The following is an 8,878-nucleotide window of genomic DNA, read 5'->3' as shown; positions in this document are numbered from 1 at the left end:
TAAAATATGCTGTGTAACTAACAATTATATCAAGAAATGAAACTTCATATATGACAGGTGTGCTCCAAGTTGATTATTACAATGAAAAATAAAAAAACCTAACCGAAATGAAAAATGCTATATTATTAACAAAATACACTACAGGACATACATTCTCCTCTCCCCCTACTTTTCTGGAAACAAATTAAGAGATAACTGAGACATAAAAACCTCATTTTATTCTCTTGATGGCATCCTGCTTGTTTCCTTCTTCACTTTCTTCATTGTTAGAGAATGACCATATGAAAGTATCCAAATAACAATGTTAGTACATTCATGAGTCAATCTGCTTGGCTATTCTTCTTTGTGTCAATGATTCCACAGTAGATGTTCTTACAATAATTGCATATGCTTGGCTATCAGAGAACAAAGAATGCATGGATTTATTTAATAAGTCTGACTGACACAAAAACTTGTACCATTAGGGAAAAAAATGCAGATCAATGTCTTGCTGATGAAGAGTAAGCAATCTTTCTATTATTGGATTCAAGACATTTGGCACAAAAGCATTTCCTTCTTCCTTGTGACCTAATGCGTGTTTAGAGAAAAAATCATAATTAGGTGCTCTTCATTACTCAAAAACAAATTAGGTATTTATTTCTGAAATAAAACTTTTAAGCCAAGACGGAAGCAAGCTTTAAGAGTCTACTTGAATCTTCTCATTCACTCAAAAAAATTTGAGTGATACCTTCATGATAAATGCAAGTTCTAGGAGCTGAGGATATAATCATAGATACAGCAGTGAAGAAAACATACAAAAATCCTCACCCACATGAAACTTATTTGGTAAGACAGAAAATTTTTAAATAAAATGTTAAATATCACCAAAAGGTATGGAATAATTGAAACAGAGAAGGCAGCAGGGATTGTATATGTAGTGGTGGGGAGAAGAAATTAATTTTAAATAGGGTAGTCTAGAAAGGTCTCACTGAAATGATATTTGAGTAAAAACATGAAGGAGGTGAGCATGTGGAGATGTGGGAGAAGACAGGGTCAGGCAGAATACAGCGAGAATGTGCCTGAGATGTTCACAAACAGCAGAGACTGGAGTGTGTCTTGGATAATATGAACAAGGAAGGAAAGTATTAAAAATAAGATATGACTAAAAATTCATATCAAAAACTGGGGACTATGTCCCTTCCCTTGACTCTGGACTAGCCTATAACTGCTGTGACCATTACATCATGGGGAAAATGACACCATGCCAGCTGGCCTCCTCTTTAAGAGAACTGGCAGCTTCTGCTTTGGTTTCCTAGAGCCCTGGGCCACCACATAAGAAAGTCCAGCTCCCCTGTAGCAGAAAACATGTGGGGAAGCCCTGAGACCAAATGGGGGTGGGGGAGAGGGAGACAGAGAGAGAGGCCCAGTTGAGCACTGCTTTCCAGCCTTCCCTGCCAAGGCACCAGACATGTAAGTAAAGCCAGCTATGACCCTCCAGACCTGCCCAGCTATCAGCTGAACACCATCAAGCAACCCGAGTCAATGCCATGCAGAGAGGAATCAGAAAGCTCTATCCCAGTTCCTGACTCACAAAATCATGTGCTATAAATTCTTGTTTTAAGCTACTAAGTTTCATATTAATCTGTTCCACAGTAACAGATAACAGAATCAGTCAAACAGGTAAGGGGAAGGACAGATGGTGTAGGGTCTACCACAATCAGAAGGCCACAAATGCTGTAAAGAGAAAGGTTACTATTGAGGACAAAAACTAAGTAGATGGATGTTACCAATTTGGAAGATGGTACAGATTCACAAAGGAGAAAATGACTTATTAAGCACAGGAGTAGAACCTAAACTTTTCTGTCAAAATGTTTACTATGGTCTAAACATTTGTGTCTCCCCCCTCCCCCATCCAGATGTTGAACCATAATCACTAATGTCATGGTATCAGGAGGCAGAGACCTTTGGGAGGTGATAAGATCATGAGAGATGCCCTCTTGAATGGGATTAGTACCCTAACAAGAGGATCCAGAGAGCTGCCTTGCCTCTTCTACCATGTGAAGACACAGCAAGAAGGTGCCGTCTATGAACCAGACTCCAGCCTTCACCAGACACCAAATCTGTTAGCATCTTGATTTTGAACTTTCCAGCCTCCAGAACTCTGAGAAATAAATTTCTGTTGTTCATAAGCTACCCAGTTTATCGTATTTTGTTATATAGCATCCCAAGTAGACTAAGACAATGACATCTTACCCTAATATCTCAGGCTAAGATTGCTACTGAGTAATAATCCCTTTAAAGATCAGCTTTATATGTCAACTTGGCTACACTCTAAGTCCCCAGCTACTGAAACACTACTATAGGTGATACTGTGAAGATAGTTAGTGGATGTGATAAAAGTTCATAATCGGTTGACTTGACATAATGGAGATTATCCTTAATATCTGTGTGAGCCTGATTTAGTCAGTTGGAAGTTCTGAAGACTAGAACTGAGGTTTTCTAGAAGAAGAAATTCCATCTATGGACTGCGGTGTCAACTCCTACCAGAGTTCCAGCCTGCACTTCCAACTGACCTGCCCTATAGATTCAGGCTTATCTAGTCAGAGCCCAAAATTGGATAAGCCAATTCTTTGCAATGAATCCCTTAATATATATCTCCTACTGGTTTTGTTTCTCTTTTTGAATCCTGATTGATACCTAATGGACAAGTGGAAAAAGAGACAGAGAAAACCCCTGAGAATGCAGGGAAGCTTAAGTAATAAGATTCATGCTTCAATCCTCACTGGAGTCCCTTCAAAAAGATGGCCTAGCCCAGAGCCATTACTCTACCAGACAGTAACTGACATCTGCCTAAAGCTTCAGGTCCCAAGCCCTTTCCTCACATGCTTCCCCTCTCCAGGCTCATCTCCTGCGGTATTGCTAGGGATCACAGACCCTACAAACCCCTCACTTCCCAGTCCACGAGCTAGGTAATAAGAAAAGATCCTGGGAGCTTTGGGTAAAAAATTAATAGGCTTTATTCAGATGCAAGCTCAGGTAGTTAGCAGCAGCCGCCCTAGTGGTCTCCTGGGGCGTCTCGAGAGTCCTGTGGATCAGAGCCTTTATACTTAAGTCCGATAACCCAAGACACCTGGGTGCACATACACAGTTACATTAGACAACCAAGAAACACCTGGGCACATGTGCATATTTACATCAAATGCTTGACAAGATTCTGAACATCTAAGGGGCCCTGACCATTTTCCTTTACTTTCCCTACACCTGCCTTCCTCAGCTCCAGGTTGGTTTAGGACACAATTGCAAGTCTTTCCAAGTTCCTAAGTTTAAATATAGCTGAGAAAAGTCTATAGGCTCTACAGAGGTGTTATAGTTAAGATAAGAAGGGGCAGAGTGCACCGTGAAGAAACTGGGGAGCCCAGAGGGATATACACTTCAAGCAGTATGACAAGGTGACCAGAAACCCTTTGAGGCTGGACACTCAGGGAAAAGCCAAAGACCAAGGACCAATCATCAAATAAGTCTCTGAATAACTTATTTCTCCCAAAAGAAAATGAAAAAAAAAAAATCCTTAAATGATTAGTTATATCTACCACCATCAGAAACACAGGGCTAGAGAGTGAAGTTGAATTATACAAAAGTTTGATTTTGCACACCTGAGACTTCAATTTTCCTCTTTAAGGGAGATTTCTGCTCTTTCTTGTTCTGGAGTCATATATCACCTGTGCTGTGACAATTCTCTCATCCTTCGAATCCAGGAATTCAGGAAGAAAGGAAAGTGGAGCCCAGGCCTGGAAGCCAGTGATGAGGAGCACAGCTTGAGACCTGAAGCTTTAGGCCAACTTCAGTTGCCATCTGTGGGAGGAAGATTAATAACCCACCAAGATGTACATGTCCAGAACAAGGAAGATAGTAGACTCTGCCAAGTAACAGAGAGAATCAGTAGAAATGAAAATACCACTATTAATTATGGTAGAGGGAGAAGCAACGTGGAGATGGGATACAATGTAAGTAAGCTAAAATCCTCATCTTCCACAGGAAACAACTAGTAAAAATGATCTAAAACTTAAATGAAGTTTTACAAGGATAATAGAGTTATGGAGGCAATCAGCAGGAGAGGGGGAAACTGTTAGATGGTTTCTTCTAGGGAGGAATGATAAGGATAGGGAGGGGAAAGAGTAGGAAAGTTGCTTTTCAGAATGCAGTTCTACACTTCTTGATCTCTTTTTAAAACAACACACACGCCTGTTGTGCTATTAAAATGTAAAAATAACGAATGAGTAAACCCAGTTTTCTAGCAAGACTAATTTCAAAAACAATGCTTTTATTTCATTTATTTGGGAATAAAGTCCATTACAAACACGAAGTGAGGCCTAATAATGTCCACCTGATACCATGTGTGTTTAATAAGAAGGCTCGAAGTTAACATGATTGCAAAATTTAAAACAAAAAAAGCAAGTGTATTAGTTCTCTATTGCTGTGTAGAAAGTTACCACAAGTTTATCAGCTTGAAACAAATTTATTAACTTACAGTTCTGTAGGTCCGAAGTCCAGGCACAGCATGACTAATTTCTTTGCTCAGGGTCTTACAAGGTTCAGCTGGATTTCTTCCTTATCTGGAGGCTCCGAGGAAGAATCTGCTTCCAAGCTCCTGAAGTTGTTTGCTGAATTCAGTTCTTGTGGTTGTACAACTTAGGCCCGTTTCTTTGCTGGCTGTCAGTGGGAACTGATTTCAACTCCTAGAGGCCACCTACATCTTTGCCATGTGGTCTCCATCTTCAAAGTCAGCAATGGAGAATCTCCCTAATGCTAAATCCCTCTCACATTTTGAATCTCTTTCACCAGGAAGAGTCCAGTGCCTTTTAAGTGCTCACCTGATTGGATCAGGACCACTGAGGTAGTCTCCCTATTGTAAGGTCTTCTTTGAGACCTTAATTACCTCGAAAATTCTTCACAGCTGTACCTAAGTACCTGGACTAGTGTTTGACTGCATAAATAAGAGGAGGTGTGTGTACATCAGGGAAGTGGGACTTTTGGGGCTATTTCATAATTCTGTTTCCTACAGCAAGCAAACTAGCATTATAATCTCTTCAATGGGAATTAACAGGTTATTTATATACTACAAATACAAAAAATCTTTATTTTAAGCATATAAATGCAAAGCTGAATTTTCTCCATCTTTAGTGAGATATAATTGAAATACAAAAATTGTATATTTAGGCTGTACAATGTGTTTTGATAAAAATACAAGGTGAAATAATTACCTCAGTAAGCTAATTAACATATCCATCATCTCTCACTGTTACTTTCATGTGCATGTGTGTGGTGAGGACATTTAAAAACTCTCTTAGCAAATTTTAAGTATATTATCTTCTAAAAATAAACATTCTTGATAGATGGTCTGGTGTTCAGACACAATAAGTAGAACTTAAGAACAACTTATAAGATAAAGAAAAGCAACAGGACATAAGAATTCTAAGAATCAATTCCAAGTATTTTAAAAATCCATCTCAATCACATATAAGTAATTGATATATGTCATTATGGTAGTCTAGTGACTTTTAAAAACATTTTACCTCAACGGCTAAACAGTAATAATGCTACATGGAAGATTAAGGAAGCACTAATCCATTTAATGATGGAGAGAAATTAATTTAGTTATTTGATAACAAAAATGGTGACTATTTTCATATTGTCAGCCATTCCCAATTAGTTAGAAAATGTGATTTAGAGAAAACCATCCAGGAAGAAATAAGACTAGATTGAAGGTTATGGCCAGGCAAAGCTATCAGCAGTTAGGAGTATATCCCATTCGCTTTGCTGATCCAAACAGCATGCTCTCTTACAGACTGTAAAATGTCTCCTTCTCTGTACATTTTTATTCTTTCTCCTTTCCTTCTGATAATCCTCAGCTTTATCAATTAATATAAGTACAGGGAGACAGTTAGCCTCGATTTTCATCCGCTGTGCAACTGTGGAAAAGTCATTTCCCTACGGGCTTCACTAGCTGTGTCTGTAAAATAAAACCATTTTAGGATTTTAGAGCTGAAACGGACCTTTGAGATCATGATCTTTATAGTTCCACACAGCTCTAAAGTCATATTTACCCAAATATCAAGTTTTAAAAAGAGAAAATATTCTACCTCAGTAGAGAAATGTGATACTTTAATGGATATAACAGGGTATTTGGTTTCCTGGTTGGAATAGTTATCACTTTTAATTTTGATTCAGTTTCTACAGATGTTTTTAGCATTTCATTCAGTGAAGCTTCTAGATCTGTTCCTAGCCCCCTTTCAACTCAATGCACTGGACTACTCTTTTTGCTTATATTCTCAAGTTTGTTATTTACATCAGTTAAAAGAATTTATCCTACAAAGTTATAGATACTTCTAATATCAAGGCCTAATGTATTAAAATCAATTCAGTTCTCCCATAAAAATAAGACCTTGTCACCTTGTTTGGCATGATCTACAAAAATGGCAGAATTCACATTTAAATTATTCTGAAGTTTAATGTTATAGTATTGACATTCCTGGACTTTTGACATAATTTAACTCAACTCACATTTACTGAGAGGTTATGATATGTCTGATTTGTGCCAAACTGTATGTTTCCTAAGGGCATCTTTTTATCCCCAGCACATATCATAATGTTTAAAACTTAGAGGGTTCTCCAAATGTCTCTAAAATGGGTATAGATAATTCACAGGCCCTGCTTTCAAGAGTTTATAATCTAGTGGGAAAGATGGAAATATGACAAATGACAGATAAAATAAAACACTAAATCACATGGTGGTGTCTGTGTAAAGCTACACAACTACCAACAGGGCTAGGGCTCAGACCCTTCAAACCCATTGTACGGACTGCGTCCCCACACCACTCACACACCAGGCTGGGTCCCCCAGACCCCTCCTCAAATGCAGGTCCCATGCTAGGTAATTGGGAAAGATCCCTGGAGCTGTTGGCAGACGACATGAGCTCAGTCCTCAACAGCAGCAGCTTACAGCAACAGCAACAGCAGTGACGGTGACAGCAGCGACGGTGACAGCAGCAGCCTTCCAGGGCACCCCAGGGGCACTGGAAGCAGCACAGCAACAGCCTCCAGCAGTAGTTGCCTCCCTGTGACCCCCCCCCCCCAGGGGGGTGGAAGGCCCCCTGGATCAGAGCCACTCATCCTTTATACTCAAGTCATAACCCAGGACACCTGGGTGCACATGCACAATTACATTAGACAATAACCAAGGAACACCTGGGCACATGTGCATATTTACATCAAATGTTCAGGAAGATTCTGAACATCTGAGGGGCCCTGACTATTTTCCTATATTTTCCCAACAGTCTGTTATATGGAATGGTCCCCAAAGAGGTTCATGTCCTAATCCGTCTGAATATGCTGTTCTGTGGCAAAAGGGAATTAAGGTTGCAGATGGAATAAAGCTGACTTAAAATCACTGAGCTTCTAGCCAGGAAGAGGGAGGCAGAAGGGTGAGTCAGACAGATGTGACATAAGAAGGACAGGATGCACCTTTGTAGTCTTAGAAGATGGAGGAATTGGGCCACAAAAGCGAAAAGCTGTGGGCGGATTCTGGAAGCGTGGAACACCAACTAAACGGATCCTCCCCTACAGCCCCCAGAAAAACACAGCCCTGCCAATATCTTGATTTTAGCACAGTGAGACCCATTTCAGACTTCTAACCTACAGAACTGTAAGATAATACAGTTGTTTTAAGACACTAAGATTGTGGTAATTTGTTATGGCAGCCGTAGGAAACTACTTCAGGGTCACAGAATCGGTTTCAGCTGTGGGAAGGCTTCACTGTGATGGCATTTCACTGTGATGGCACTTCACTGAGATGTGGAAAGCCTGGGTACAGTGGAGGAGGACCCTTGTTTGTGAATTAACCCTTGCTACTCCCTGTGGTCCCTTCTGAGCAGCTCTGGTGGAAACTGCAAAATATCAGGCTCTTCTAAAGACCTACTGAACTCAGTATTTTAACAAGGTCCTCAGATAATTTGCACTCATATTAAAGTTTGAGAAGCACTATGTTAAATTTACTAAAAACTATTTTAAAATGTGGAAACATCTGATTCTTCTTTTCTGACACACGAATGTCTGTGAAAAAAATATTTAAACACACCGACAGAAAGAATGTTTGTTACCATTAACAAAAGGAAAAAAATATTTCTACTGCTCTTAAATAACGAAGAAGGCCCTTCAGTAAAATCCCTCTGTCCCCACCTGAAAAGGATTTTCCTTCTTTGAAAATTCCCAAGTTGAAAGATTATAAATGTCAAAATTTTATTATCTTTAAATAGATATTAGAATCCCTGGGATAGTACTCAGAGCCATCTTGTGGGGGATAAAAATAATTTCATTCACATAATCCATTTTCTTTAGTTACTTTAATATAAAAGACAGCAATGTTCCACATTTCACATAATATTTTTTAAAAGTTTTTAAACCCTCCACTAAGTACTTAATGAAAATTAATTTATTGAAGGGTAACAATGACCACAAAATTACTACTACCAAATCATTACTGATGCTTTTTTCATTAACAGTATTTGGAGGATAGGTAGAGAAAATATGAAACAGAACATGAGCATTTTATAACTATATTTTACCCAGCCTTTCTTTTGCTAAATCTCTTACATACTAGAAGATGTATTCAAGACGATTGTAAAGATATTCAGTTAAAGTCATACTTTAAAGACGTTAAGACAGGCCTCCACCAATTACATGGTATTGCAAATCTTTCCATCTGTTTACAAAATTAAAATAAGCAATGACCCACTGAGTCTTTCTAGGTAAAAGATACAGCTAAGAAGCCAAACAGAAAATAAGTGATGGTGACCAGAATAAGAAATCAGTATAATTAAGAAAGATATGGGGCCGGCCCGTG

The sequence above is a fragment of the Cynocephalus volans genome, chromosome 2 (genome assembly GCF_027409185.1).
Source record: "Cynocephalus volans isolate mCynVol1 chromosome 2, mCynVol1.pri, whole genome shotgun sequence".
Taxonomy (NCBI): Eukaryota; Metazoa; Chordata; class Mammalia; order Dermoptera; family Cynocephalidae; genus Cynocephalus; species Cynocephalus volans.
Note: the sequence above shows the minus strand (reverse complement) of the source record.